The sequence below is a fragment of the Oncorhynchus nerka genome, linkage group LG19, assembly GCF_034236695.1.
Source record: "Oncorhynchus nerka isolate Pitt River linkage group LG19, Oner_Uvic_2.0, whole genome shotgun sequence".
Lineage (NCBI taxonomy): Eukaryota > Metazoa > Chordata > Actinopteri > Salmoniformes > Salmonidae > Oncorhynchus > Oncorhynchus nerka.
Genome location: NC_088414.1, coordinates 25,912,535 through 25,927,199, shown reverse-complemented (window position 1 = coordinate 25,927,199; position 14,665 = coordinate 25,912,535). Strand labels below are relative to the sequence as shown.

The 14,665-nt window shown below is 41.1% G+C and overlaps 1 pseudogene; it reads right to left on the bottom strand.

Annotated features, from left to right (window-relative positions):
• Positions 1-12,867, bottom strand: part of LOC115101239 (protein unc-13 homolog B-like) — a 112,113-nt pseudogene extending 99,246 nt beyond the window's left edge.
• Between the last annotated feature and the right edge of the window lie 1,798 nt (positions 12,868-14,665).

The window sequence follows — 14,665 nt, the reverse complement described above, 5'->3', positions numbered from 1 at the left end:
TGTAACTACTTACACTAACGTTGCTGCACGATTATAGCGGGTTTACTAACGCATTAGTTCTATTAGCTATATTGACTAGGACGTTACTTTAGCTAATATAGGGACAAAAATGTAGGCTGTGTGTAGTGGTTATGACATGGTTTGGCTTGGAAAGGTTTTTTCGCCTGGTCATATACAGCTGACGTGTTGTTAATTGAAGTCTACAAACAAAGGGAAAAGGTGAGAGGAAGAGGCTAGAAGAGCATGGCTGCTATGATCAAAGGTGTATTCATTCTGTCGATTCTGTTGAAAAACATTTCTTAAAACGTAAGTAAACTAAACTGGGATAAAAAAAAAATAGCTGAATTTGTCCAATAAAAACTCTTGTTTGCAACTGGTTGTACTAATGATTAAACCCTAGATAAGCTGGATGCAGGCAAGCGTGTGTATGTCATCTCAAATTTCTCTCTAGACTTGTGTGCACCTACGTTGTAAACTTCCATTCATAGGCTAGGTTGTAGCAACCTCATGATGGATATAGGGACAATTTGAGTAACATGTAGTAGCCCAATCCTATCGATGTTACATTGAACTGGGTGAGTGGAATATGAATGACAGTCATCCAACATGCTGTAATAGAAATAAGGCCATAAACGGCACTGACCGCCACTGGTATGTAGTGAATGTGTGTGAGTTTTGTCCTTAGTGATGTGGACACCAAATAACTTGAAGCTCTTGACGCACTCCACTGCAGCCCTGTCGATGTGGGCGTGCTCTCCCCTCTTTCTCCTGTATTCAACGATCAACTCCTTTGTCTTACTGACGTCGAGGGAGAGATTTGTTGTCCTGGCACCACACTACTAAGTCTCTGACCACCACACTCATCGCAGTCTGTGATCACGCCTACCACCGTCGTGTCGTCAGCAAACTTGGTGTTGGAGTCGTGCGTGGCCACAGTCACAGGAAGGGACTAAGCACAAACCACTGATGGGCCTCTGTGTTGAGGGTTAGTGTGGAGGAGGTGTTATTGCCTACCCTCACCACCTGGGGCCGGCCTGTTAGGAAGGCCAGGACACAGTTGCAGAAGGAGGTGTTCAGTCCCAGGGTCCCCAGCTTGGTGATGAGATATGGAGGGGACTATAGTGTTGAATGCTGAGCTGTAGTCTATAAAACAGCATTCTCACATACTGTAGTTATTTTTCTTGTCCAAGTGGGAGAGGGCAGTGTGAAGTGCATTTGAAATTGCGTCATCTGTGGATCTGTTTGGGAAGTATGCAAATTGGAGTGGTCCAGGGTGTCTTGGATGATGGTGTGTATGTGTGTCATGACAAGCCTTTCAAAAGCACTTTGTATTTACAGATGTGAGTGCTACACGTCAATAGTCACAGCTGAATCTGTGCCAAAGTCAACATGGCCCATTTCATGAGTGGTAGCTATAGCCTTCAGCCCAGAGCCAATATTTCCTGTAATCCATGGTTTTTAGTTTGGATACGTTTGCATAGTCACTGTGGGTTCTACGTCATCTATGCACTTATTGATGAAGCCCGTGACTGTTCTGGTAAACTCCTCAATGGTATCGGATGAATCCCGGCACATATTGCAGGAAATTAGCTTCAAAACAACATTTTCCTCGGTCGCTCAAATTAAACAAAATCAAGCTGGTGGTGTATTTAATATAGGCTCAGTAAACAATTAAAAAAGGGGAAAAGGGGGGCCCTAGGGGGAAAAAAGGTTGGGAACTCCTGCTCTGCACAGACACTAATTTCCTCTCCCTCACACTGGGAAATTCTCAATTGGGCAAAGGTCTGTACACTCCTCGACTACTCCATCCCCCACTCCTTCGTGAAACCAATAAGTGGTCGCAATATTTAGGAGACAGTGGAGACTCCTGAAGGGGAATAGGTTTTGTCGTGCCCTCTTCACGACTGTCTTGGTGTGCTTGGACCATTCTAGTTTGTTGGTGATGTGGCACCACATGGCCAGGTCTCTGAACTCCTCCCTATAGGCTGTCTCACCATTGTTGGTGATCAGGCCAACCACTGCTGTGTCATCAGCAAACTTAATGATGGTGGAGGATGTTCAGGATCATCCTACCATGGAAGAGGTTTGAAATCCCCCACACTCCCATTGAAACAACTGTTTTCTCAGATGAGAAAAGCATGCACACATTTAAAAATGATAAGCTACTTAACTATACTGAACATTTATTGAATTTTTTCATCCCAGCCCCCGTTCCCGCAGGAGGTCTTTTGCCTTTTGGAAGGCCGCCATTGTAAATAAGAATGTTCTTAATTAACTGACTTGCCTAGTTAAATAAAGGTAAAATAAACATGAATTTAAAAAATTAAACACAACATGCAACAATTTGAAATATTTTACTGAGTTACATTTCAAAAGGAAATCAGTGAATTTAAATAAGTAAATAAGGCCCTAATCTATGGATTTCACATGACTGGGCAGGGGTTCTGCCATGGGTAGGCCTGGGAGGGAGGGGGGCATATGCCCACCCACTTGGCAGCAAGGCTCACTCACTCGGGAGCAAGGCACAGCCAATCAGAATGAGTTTTTCCCCACAAAAGTGCTTTGTTACAGAGAGAAATACTCCTCAGCACCAGAAATAAGCTTTGTGTGCATATGGAACATTTCTGCCAAGAGTGTGCAAAGCTGTCATCAAGGCAAAGCATGGCTACTTTGAAGAATCTAAAGTATATTTTGATTTATTTAACCATTTTTGGTTACTACATGATTCCATATGTGTTATTTAATAGTTTGGATGTCTTCACTATTATTCTACAATGTAGAAAATAGTAAAAATAAAGAAAAACCCTTGAATGAGTAAGTGTGTCCAAACTTTTGACTGGTACTGTAAGTGTTTCCAGACAGGCTCTTCTAGGCCACCAGGCTTGTGACTCTGGCCAGTGAGTTGGCACGATGGCATGATGTCCCAATCAAGCTGATGCCTTGTAAGCAGAGGAAAACAGAGCAGAGAGCCATAAAGCGAGGGCCCATTATGATGGAAACTGATGTTCATCTCTCCTCTGCTCAGCCCTCCATCGTTGTGGAAGCGGCTGTGTGAAGCCATCAGTGTTTGGCCAGGGGCAGTTACTCAGTTACCCCATCAACATACTGTTTTCTAATCTGCTCTACGGTGTGCTCAGCTGATGTCTAGCCATATTGGTTTCTTTACTAAATAAGCTGACAAGAGGGACATATTTGATATTGGCAACAACAAAATATCACTAAGCAGTAAAAGTTATAATAATTTGAGCCAGGGTGTATTAGTTTTAGTGGATTAAAAACACAGCATAGCAAAGAAATTATGGGATAGAAAAAAGCTAACAGCAGTTCCACTAACAATACTACATACCAACATAATTTATTACATCCACTCAAACTTTAACTGCCAGCAGCCCAGCACGAGGCGCATTTTAATATTGACTCGCTTGCGACTGTTACTTAACTCAGATGATTAGTACTGGTAACACTTAAATTGGCACTCCAGTCTCCTTTTCACCTCATTGTTAAATATTACTGCACTGTTGGAGCTAGAAGCACAAGCATTTCACTACATCTGCAAGAGTGATCATGGGCCTCTTGGCTGCATCTCTGATCAGTCTTCTCCTTGTATGAGCTGAAAGTTTAGAGGGACGGCCAGGTCTTGGTAGATTTGCAGTGGTCTGATACTCCTTCCATTTCAATATTATCGCTTGCACTGTGCTCCTTGGGATGTTTAAAGCTTGGGAAATCTTTTTGTATCCAAATCCGGCTTTAAACTTCTTCACAACAGTATCTCGGACCTGCCTGGTGTGTTCCTTGTTCTTCATGATGCTCTCTGCGCTTTTAACGGACCTCTGAGACTATCACAGTGCAGGTGCATTTATACGGAGACTTGATTACACACAGGTGGATTGTATTTATCATCATTAGTCATTTAGGTCAACATTGGATCATTCAGAGATCCTCACTGAACTTCTGGAGAGAGTTTGCTGCACTGAAAGTAAAGGGGCTGAATAATTTTGCACGCCCAATTTTTCAGTTTTTGATTTGTTAAAAAAGTTTGAAATATCCAATAAATGTCGTTCCACTTCATGATTGTGTCCCACTTGTTGTTGATTCTTCAAAAAAAAATACAGTTTTATATCTTTATGTTTGAAGCCTGAAATGTGGCAAAAGGTCGCAAAGTTCAAGGGGGCCGAATACTTTCGCAAGGCACTGTATGTGACCAATACATTTGATTTGATAACACCTGGTTTACTTAACAAAAGTCACTCAATAGGAGGTCCAGGTAAGTCATGACATAGCACAAGTGTGCTCATCTATTATCCCTCAAGCAAGGGGGGAGGCCGATGACATCACAGATTCCCATCAGACCATCTCCTTGAATGCCCTACTCGCTGAAGTTTGCAGTTATGTCTAAAAAAACGTTTTTTTTCAAAACAGTTTTCTTACCTTTTAGTACTGTGTTCTTTACTGTATTTATAAGTGAGATAAAAGTAAAACAGTAAAAGTTTTTTTTTAAATAGCTGGAGGACATCTTTAAGTTGGGGACAGAGGAGGCACATCATTTGAACACATGGTGGATGGGAGGGACAGAAACTCCTGACTCTGGCCCTGCATGCCTGGAGTGCTGTGGTTAGAGAGCGTCGTCAGGCGGGCCCAGGGAGACAGGAAGCAGGAAGATAAATTCAGCAAGTTGGGTCAAAGGCTCTGCTGCGGCTGGTATTGTTCTGTATTTACACATTGCACTGAGCATATGAAGTGGAGGCTATGGGCGGGTGGGCGAGCAGGCGAGAGAGAGAAACAGATGTCCATAGGATTACTCTTACAATCTCTCAGCGCTCTCCCCCTCTCTGCTCTCACAATTTTGCTACTCTACTCACAATCCCTGTCTGTTCTATTGGACTTGTTCTTGTTTCTCCCTTTCAACATGACATCTTTCCCATGTCATTCCCCTCTCACACGATCTTCATGATTTAAAGGCCTAGTCCATACACCTCGAGCTATCTGTCTGTCGCTTTATCTATATATCAGATTATTGACACAGCTGAATCTGTGCCAAAGTCAACATGGCCCATTTCATGACATTGTTTGCTTTCATTTCATGAAGACTGTCACGAACACTGTTTTTCTATAGCACTAAGAGACACACATTTTTTCAGAGGAGCCACAGACTAAATCCCAGTCCATGTCAATGGCACACTTAGCATATGAAAAGGCTTGGTGGTACTAAATATTCTGTCTGTAAAAATTATCTACCAAATCAGGATGTCTATCCAGGATCCACACATTACAATCCCTAGGTTTTCTGGAGAATATTATTATAATGGTCGCTGTGTACTGTCCACCTAGCCACGCTCCACACACAGCAGGGGTCTCTGTGACTGTGCCTTGTCCACCCAATCCTGTTTCACACGTAGCAGGGGTCTCATGACTGTCCCTGTCACACGTGGGGACTTGGAGGGGAGACCACTTATCTGTTGTGTAGACATCACCATGGAGAGGGGCCTTTCTAAAGGTAATAAATAAACCAAAAACCATGGCGCTGCTGTACGGGGGAATGGGTGAGTCACAGCAGCCAATCACGTACAGGCCGACCAGCCAGTTTAGTGGGGACTCAATAGAGTGCCTAGCATTTAAAATCTGCCATTCTCCCCAACACCTGCTCCCTGGGTGCCAATGACATGGATGTCTATTAAGGCAGCCCCCTGCACCTCTCTGATTGGGTTAAATGCGGAACACACATTTCGGTTGAATGCATTTAGTTGTGCAACTGACTAGGTTTCACCTTTCATTACACTATTATGGTTGCTGTCCTAAAATACAGAAGCTCTTGTTTTCATTTTCCCAACACTAATCAATAAATGGATGTCATACATTTTCAAGGAAGAATGTGTTTGAGGAAACCACAGTAGATCGAACAAACATGCTAATTTTGAGTGTTCATTAGGCTACCTGTCTCTGGATATGCTGTGTCAACCCATCCAGACTCCTTATGACCCATTCACTGCCACACGCTCTCATCTCTTCTGGCCTGTGACAGGCCCAGATAGAGACTTGGCTATAAGAGGTGTCAAACAAGATTGCTCTGGATGAGGAGAATTAAGGTTAGCCCATGGACAGATGCCAAGAGAAGACAGATACCATTTATACTGTTTTGTTACCTCACCAAGTCTGGATGTGACAACAATAGCCGTGGACTGAATTAGGTAAACTGAAAATTTTGAAGACTCACTTGCATGGTGTGATGAGCCTGACAACTGAATTTGTAGTTGGTTAGAACTGTGATCACAGACATACCTAGGTGACAAGACACACAAGCTCCTATAATAAGTACCTCTGCCAACTGGTCACAATCACACATCTGTGCCATAATGTACCTGCCAAAATATAATGATTGAAGAGATATGAAAATAATACCTCAGAGTGTGGTTGCCACTGGCATGTCTGCTATGTACACTTGCATGAAATTGACAAAAAAATGTTTTGAACAGTATTAGTCTTGATGGAGATAGGCCTGAAGGACTAGACTTGACACTCAACACCTGCCTGTTTTATTTTCTCTCAGTGTCAAAAAGAGAAAGAGTGACCGTACCAGCCACAGAGGTATTGACGACAGGGGGAGATAATAAAACTAATCAGATAAGAGTAATAATTTTTCTATTTGGGTATTATTTTGTTACATTTTAGTATTTGTCCCAAACTGAAAAGTAGGGAGAGTAACAGGGAAAAGCTCAAAAGTCACACTTTTCTAAACAATAGAAATAATTGAAGTTCAAAGAACTCAAGTCAAGCAGCTCTACGGCTGGCCATACTTTCCTCCTGGCTACCCCAACCCCGGCCAACAGCTCCCGCCCCACAGCTACTTGCCCAAGCCTCCCCAGCTGCTCCTTCACCCAAATCCAGGTAGTAGATGTTCTGAAAGAGCTGCAAAACCTGGACCCGTACAAATCAGTTGGGCTAGACAATCTGGACCCTCTATTTCTTAAATTATCAGCCACCGTTGTTGCAACCCCTATTACTAGTCTGTTTAACCGCTCTATCGTATCGTCCGAGATGCCTAAAGATTGGAAAGCTACCGCAGTCATCCCCCTCTTCAAAGGGGGTGACACTCTAGTCCCAAACTGTTAAAGACCTATATCCATCCTGCCCTGCATCTATAAAGTCTTCGAAAGCCAAGTTAATAAACAGATCACTGACCATTTCGAATCCCACCGTACCTTCTCCGCTATGCAATCCAGTTTCCGAGCTGGTCACGGGTGCACCTCAGCCACGCTCAAGGTACTAAACGATATCATAACCGCCATTGATAAAAGACAGTACTGTGCAGCCGTCTTCATCGACCTGGCCAAGGCTTTCGACACTGTCAATCACCATATTCTTATCGGCAGAATCAATAGCCTTGGTTTCTCAAATGATTGCCTCGCCTGGTTCACCAACTACTTCGCAGACAGAGTTCAGTGTGTCAAATCAGAGAGCCTGTTGTCTGGACCTCTGGCACTCTCTATGGGGGTACCACAGGGTTCAATTCTCGGGCCGACTCTTTTTTCTGTATACAGTGGGGCAAAAAAGTATTTAGTCAGCCACCAATTGTGCAAGTTCTCCCACTTAAAAAGATGAGGCCTGTAATTTTCATCATAGGTACACTTCAACTATGACAGACGAAATGAGAAGAAAAAAAATCCAGAAAATCACATTGTAGGATTTTTAATGAATTTATTTGCAAATTATGGTGGAAAATAAGTATAAGTATTTACCCTAGTAAAACTGACTATCCTACCGATCCTCGACGATGTCATCTACAAAATAGCTTCCAATACTCTACTCAGCAAATTGGATGCAGTCTATCACAGTGCCATCCGTTTTGTTACCAAAGCCCCTTATACCACCCACTACTGCGACCTGTATGCTTTAGTCGGTTGTCCCTCGCTACATATTCGTCGCCAGACCTTCTGGCTCCAGGTCATCTATAAGTCTATGCTAGGTAAAGCGCCGCCTTATCTCAGCTCACTGGTCACGATAACAACACCCACCCGTAGCACGCGCTCCAGCAGGTATATCTCACTGGTCATCACCAAAGCCAACACCTCCTTTGGCCGCCTTTCCTTCCAGTTGTCTGCTGCCAGTGACTGGAACGAATTGCAATTTTTTTTTTGCTGAAGCTGGAGACTTATATTTCCCTCACTAACTTTAAACATCAGCTATCTGAGCAGCTAACCGATCCCTGCAGCTGTTCATAGTCCATCTGTAAATAGCCCACCCAATCTACCTACCTCATCCCCATATTGTTTTTAAATGTACTTTTCGGGGGCCTCCCGGGTGGCGCAATGGTTAAGGGCGCTGTACTGCAGCGCCAGCTGTGCCATCAGAGTCCCTGGGTTCGCGCCCAGGCTCTGTCGTAACCGGCCGCGACCGGGAGGTCCGTGGGGCGACGCACAATTGGCCTAGCGTCGTCCGGGTTAGGGAGGGCTTGGTCGGTAGGGATGTCCTTGTCTCATCGCGCACCAGCGACTCCTGTAGCGGGCCGGGCGCAGTGCGGGCTAACCAAGGTTGCCGGTTGCCGGGTGCACGGTGTAGCCTCCGACACATTGGTGCGGCTGGCTTCTGGGTTGGATGCGCGCTGTGTTAAGAAGCAGTACGGCTAGTAGGGTTGTGTATCGGAGGACGCATGACATTCAACCTTCGTCTCTCCCGAGCCCGTACGGGAGTTGTAGCGATGAGACAAGATAGTAGCTACTACAATAATTGGATACCACGAAAATTGGGGAGAAAAAGTGGTAAAATTCAAAAGAAAAAAAATGTACTTTTCTGCTCATTTATTACTCCAGTTAATCTGCTAAATTGTAATTACTTCGCTACTATGGCCTATTTATTGCCTACCTCCTCACGCCATTTGCACACACTGTATATAGACTTGATTTTTTTCTATTGTGTTATTGATTGTGTCACACTGCTTTGCTTTATCTTGGCCAGGTCGCAGTTGTAAATGAGAACTTGTTCTCAACTAGCTTACCTGGTTAAATAAAGGTGAAATAAAAATAAAATGCCTCCTTGATGGTATTTTGTGCATCATTTCAATGACTGCAATTGAAATCATCAATTGAACAAGGAGTAACTGTGAAAGCATAAATAGGGCCAGTATCAAGCACCCCCAGAAAGGGAATCGAACAACACACTGTACAAAATCTTCTCTCTTCTTTATTTTAAAACATTTTTTCTCTTCATGTGCTTTTGTTCTACCTTATGTTTTTAGTAAGCATTGATATTGATTATTACATTTTGGGTTTAGAGCTTGCAAGAAAGACATTTTATTGTACTTGTGCACATGACATTAAAACTTAAAATGTGAAAATGGGCAGCCAGTTTAGCCCTGACAAAAATGCCAGTCAACTAAATGAATTATGACTGTATACTACACGTTTACAATAAAGTGGGTTTTATCTAGGCTGACACTTATTTGACTCCAGACTAGAGGTCGACCGATTAATCAGAATGGCCGCGTAATTAGGGCCAATTTCAAGTTTTCATAACAATCGGTAATCAGCATTTTTGGACACTGATCATGGCCAATTACATTGCACTCCATGAGGAGACTGCTTGGCAGGCTGACAACCTGTTATGCAGTGCAGCAAGGAGCCAAGGTAAGGTTCTAACTAGCATTTAACGTATCTTATTAAAAAAAATCAATCTTAACATAATCACTAGTTAACTACACATGGTTGAGGATAGAGGTCAATCGATTCATCAGAATGGCCGATTAATTAGGACCGATTTCAAGTTTTCATAAGAATCGGAAATCGGTAATTTTGGATGCCGATTTTGCCATTTTATTTTTACACCTATATGTAATCTTTATTTAACTAGGCAAGTCAGTTAAAAACACATTCTTATTTTCAATGACGGCCTAGGAACGGTGGGTTAACTGTTCAGGGGCAGAACGACAGATTTTTACCTTGTCAGCTCAGGGATTCAATCTTGCAATCTTACGGTTAACTAGTCCAACGCTCTAACCACCTGCCTAACGAGGAGCCCAGCCCGCCTGTTACGCGAATGCAGTAAGAAGCTAGGGTGAGTTGCTAGCTAGCATTAAACTTAATCAATCATAATCACTAGTTATAACTACACATGGTTAATGATATTACTAGTTTATCTAGCGTGCCCTGCGTTGCATATAATCGATGCAGTGCGCATTCGAGAAAAAAGACTGTCATTGCTCCATTGTGTACCTAACCATAAACACCAATGCCTTTCTTAAAATCAATACACAGAAGTATATTATTTAAACCTGCATATTTAGCTAAAAGAAATCCAGGTTAGCAGGCCATATTAACCAGGTGAAATTGTGTCACTTCTCTTGCGTTCATTGCATGCAGAGTCAGGGTATATGCAACAGTTTGGGCCGCCTGGCTCATTATGAACTAATTTGCCAGAATTTTACGTAATTATGACATAACATTGAAGGTTGTGCAATGTAACAGGAATATTTAGACTGATGGATGCCACCCGTTAGATAAAATACGGAACGGTTCCGTATTTCACTGAAAGAATAAACGTCTCGTTTTTGAGATGATAGTTTCCGGATTCAACCATATTAATGACCTACGGCTCGCATTTCTGTGTGTTATTATGTTATAATTAAGTCTATGATTTGATAGAGCACTCTGACTGAGCGATGGTAGGCACCAGCAGGCTCATAAGCATTCATTCAAACAGCACTTTTGTGCGTTTTGCCAGCAGCTCTGCTGTTTATGACTTCAAGCCTATCAACTCCCGAGATTAGGCTGGCGTAACGACGTGATGTGAAATGGCTAGCTAGTTAGCGGGGTGCGCGCTAATAGCATTTCAAACGTCACTCGCTCTGAGACTTGGAGTAGTTGTTCCCCTTGCTCTGCATGGGTAACGCTGCTTCGAGGGTGGCTGTTGTCGTTGTGTTCCTGGTTCGAGCCCAGGTAGGAGTGAGGAGAGGTACGGAAGCTATACTGTTACACTGGCAATACTAAAGTGCCTATAAGAACATCCAATAGTCAAAGGTATATGAAATACAAATGGTATAGAGAGAAATAGTCCTATAATAACTACAACCTAAAACTTCTTACCTGGGAATATTGAAGACTCGAAAAAAAGGAACCACCAGCTTTCATATGTTCTCATGTTCTGAGCAAGGAACTTAAACGTTAGCTTTTTTACATGGCACATATTGCACTTTTACTTTCTTCTCCAACACTTTGTTTTTGCATTATTTAAACCAAATTGAACATGTTTCATTATTTATTTGAGGCTAAATTGATTTTATTGATGTATTATATTAAGTTAAAATAAGTGTTCATTCAGTACTGTTGTAATTGTCATTATTACAAATAAATAAATAAATAATAATAAAATATTATATAAAAAATAAATAAAATCAATTAAAAAAAATACAAATACAAATAAAACAAAAATCGTCTGATTAAGCGGTATCAGCTTTTTTGGTTCCTCCAATAAATTGGTATCGGCGTTAAAATCATAATCGGTCGACCTCTACTCCAGACAGCATTATAAAAAAAATATAACATGTGCTTTACCTGATATGTAATAGGACTATACTATCTTAAAGTAAGTGTCCAGTGTTTCCAGATATCTATGAAATATTACCTATAATGAATTACAATATGAATGAAATTGTTTAATCATGTTAAAAAGCAGCTTCTCTATGTTGAAATTGGTTGGGCGTACCTCAATAACAGAATTGTGAGGGCGTATACTGGTCATTAAAAATATTCATGTGATAGACCACTGGTTGGCAAGCTCATCCTCCTCAAAAAGATGACATCATCCTCACCGAGGCAATAGCAAGCATTTCTGAAACATCTTTTTAAGATAGAAGTTTGAGGTGAGGATTTTGATTTTCCTCCAATTTATGCTTTAGACACAAATACGGGTACAGGATGAGTCAACAACATTATACGGGTATGAGTTAACAGAATATGAACAGAAAAGTTAGATTTTCAATGGACAGTTACTTCAAGACAGTTTAGGATGTTAAACAGAGACACTGCCAAACATGTCTAATGTCTAGTAAATTAGATATTTAGAGGAAATGGACATGGTGATCTAAGACATCCACAATCTAAAGATAAAAGGCTGTCTAGTATCTAGAATCACACACACCTCGTTTAGATGGCATTGGTTTACATGATATTAAAATCAAACAAGTTATAAATATACTTTGATATCCAATTACACTATTACACCTGCTAAAAATATGTATCTAGTGAAACTGCTTTTTACTACATATTCCAATGTAGTCATTTGGAAAACTGTTGATAAAATGTCAAATGTCAAAACATTGACAAATGTTGAGTCAATGCTGACAGAGAAGAAAACACTGGAATATTACGTAATGTAGACATGCAGTCTCCAAATAAAATAAACTATTTTATTATAATATCTGAGCTTCAAGAGTTTCTCCTCCCTATCTGTATAAGGGAGACAAAAACGGAAATAACTCGGCTTCAACAAGGGAAAAAAAACGTAAACAATCACGGTCGCAAAAGTTCAATTCGTTCAGTTTGGTCCATCCTCCTGTCAAAACCGTTAAATATAATGTTTGCGAATCACACTCTGCTTTACTTGAGACAATTGTATTTCTTTCGCTTTAAGAAGTCAACATCAATGAAACTGTATTAAAGAAAAATGTAATAACTCACCTCTTACACAAAGTAGAGACATGGCAAAAGTTTCTCTGATAATTCCTCTAGTTCAAAAATGCGCTCGGCACGGCAACATTACAAACAATGCCTCCAATCACTTTTTAAATTCTTCGCAGAATTTCCAGAGTTAGAGGTGGGCTTGAGATGCTGGAAATGGAATCATAAATGTTCGGCAGTGTGCAATAGGTGCCTGCCAAAGGCACGCCATGAAAAAAATCATTAGACTAACCTGACAGCACCGCGATAAGAGGGCGGTGCCGAAGTACTCTGTAATGACATCTAGCCCATCCATTGAGGGCGCATAATCTCTGAAAAGGGCGGGACCATACAGAAGATTCTGCCCAATCGATAAAGAGAGACTGAAAACCACAGTTGAGGGAACAGGTGGTGACGCAGACTCCTAGATAGTGTCCTGCCCTGTAGTTTTTTGTTTGTAATTTTTGCAGACTTCTTATCTAGAGAGCAATTAGGGTTAAGTGCCTTGCTCAAAGCCTGGAGTTGTTTTGTCCGCTACATTGCCAGTTGGTCTTCTTTGGTTATCATCCTTTACAATCAGATTCATATCCCTTGTAAAGTTTTATATTGTTTCCTTCGAATTCTAACATGTTGCCATGACATAGAAAGCTTTTGCATGTAGACCTATATTAAAACATTATTGAATAGCCTATCACTGAAAAATTTAATTTCATTGCAAATTCAATCAATACTATTCGGTATTTTAGGTATTTAGGTATTTTGCACAAAACTACATTGTTGGTTAAGGGCTTGTAAGTAAGCAATTCACTGTAAGGTCTACACCTGGTGTATTCGGCACGTGTGATAAATAACATTTGATTTGAAATAGTACTGGTAATTGAAAAAAGTTATTTATGTTCGATTTTTTTTCCAGACATTTGATTTTCTACATAGATATAAATGGATAGAATCAGCACCATTTCTGTTATTCGGTTAAATGTGTCGAGCAAGCATATGATAGACAACAACCCATGCTGAAAGAATAATTAAATAACTATAAACTACTAAGGATTGGAGTAATTTTGATTATGTCACAAGTAAATTCTACAATATCATTGATGCATATTGTTAGACCTTTATTGTCCATTGACATTGTATACCGAACAAAAATATAAATGCAATATGCAACAATTTTACTAAGTTACAATTAATATAAGGAAATCAGTCAATTGAAATCATTTCATTAGGCTCTAATCTATGGATTTCACTGGGGAGCCAGGCCCAGTTCATCAGAATGAGTTTTTCCCCACAAAAGGGCTTTATTACAGACAGCTGTCCGGGTGGCTGGTCTGACGATCCCACAGATGAAGAAGCCGGATTTGGATGTTCTGGGCTTGCGTGTTTACAGTTGGATGTACTGCCAAATTGTCTAAAACAACATTGGAGGCAGTTTATGCTAGAGAAATGAACATTACATTATTTGGCAACAGCTCTGGTGGAAATTCCTACAGTCAGCATGCTAATTGCACACTCCCTCAAAACTTGAGACATGTGGCATTGTGTTGTGTGACAAAACTGCACATTTTAGAGTGGTGTTTTATTGTCCCTAGCACAAGGTGCATCAGTATAATGATCATGCTGTTTAATTAGCTTATTGATATACCATACCTGTCAGGTGGATGGATTATCATGGCAAAGGAGAAATGCTCACTAATGGGAATGTAAACAAATTTGTGCACAACATTTGAGACAAATAAGCTTTCTGTGTATGAAACATTTCTGGGATCTTTCATTTCAGCTCATGAAACATGGAACCAACACTTTACATGTTGCATTTATATTTCTGTTCAGTATATTTTACCCTTACATTAAAATACATACTTTACATCCCTAGGTGGCCAACACCTTTTCATTGTAGAGTCTGAATGATGTCATTATACCTAATGCAGCCATTAGGATCACCTATAGCTTTGGTTGGGGTGGTTCATATAATTGGTGATATTGTAGCAGCTGTGGTGGAACAGCAAGAGTAGGGGCTAGTG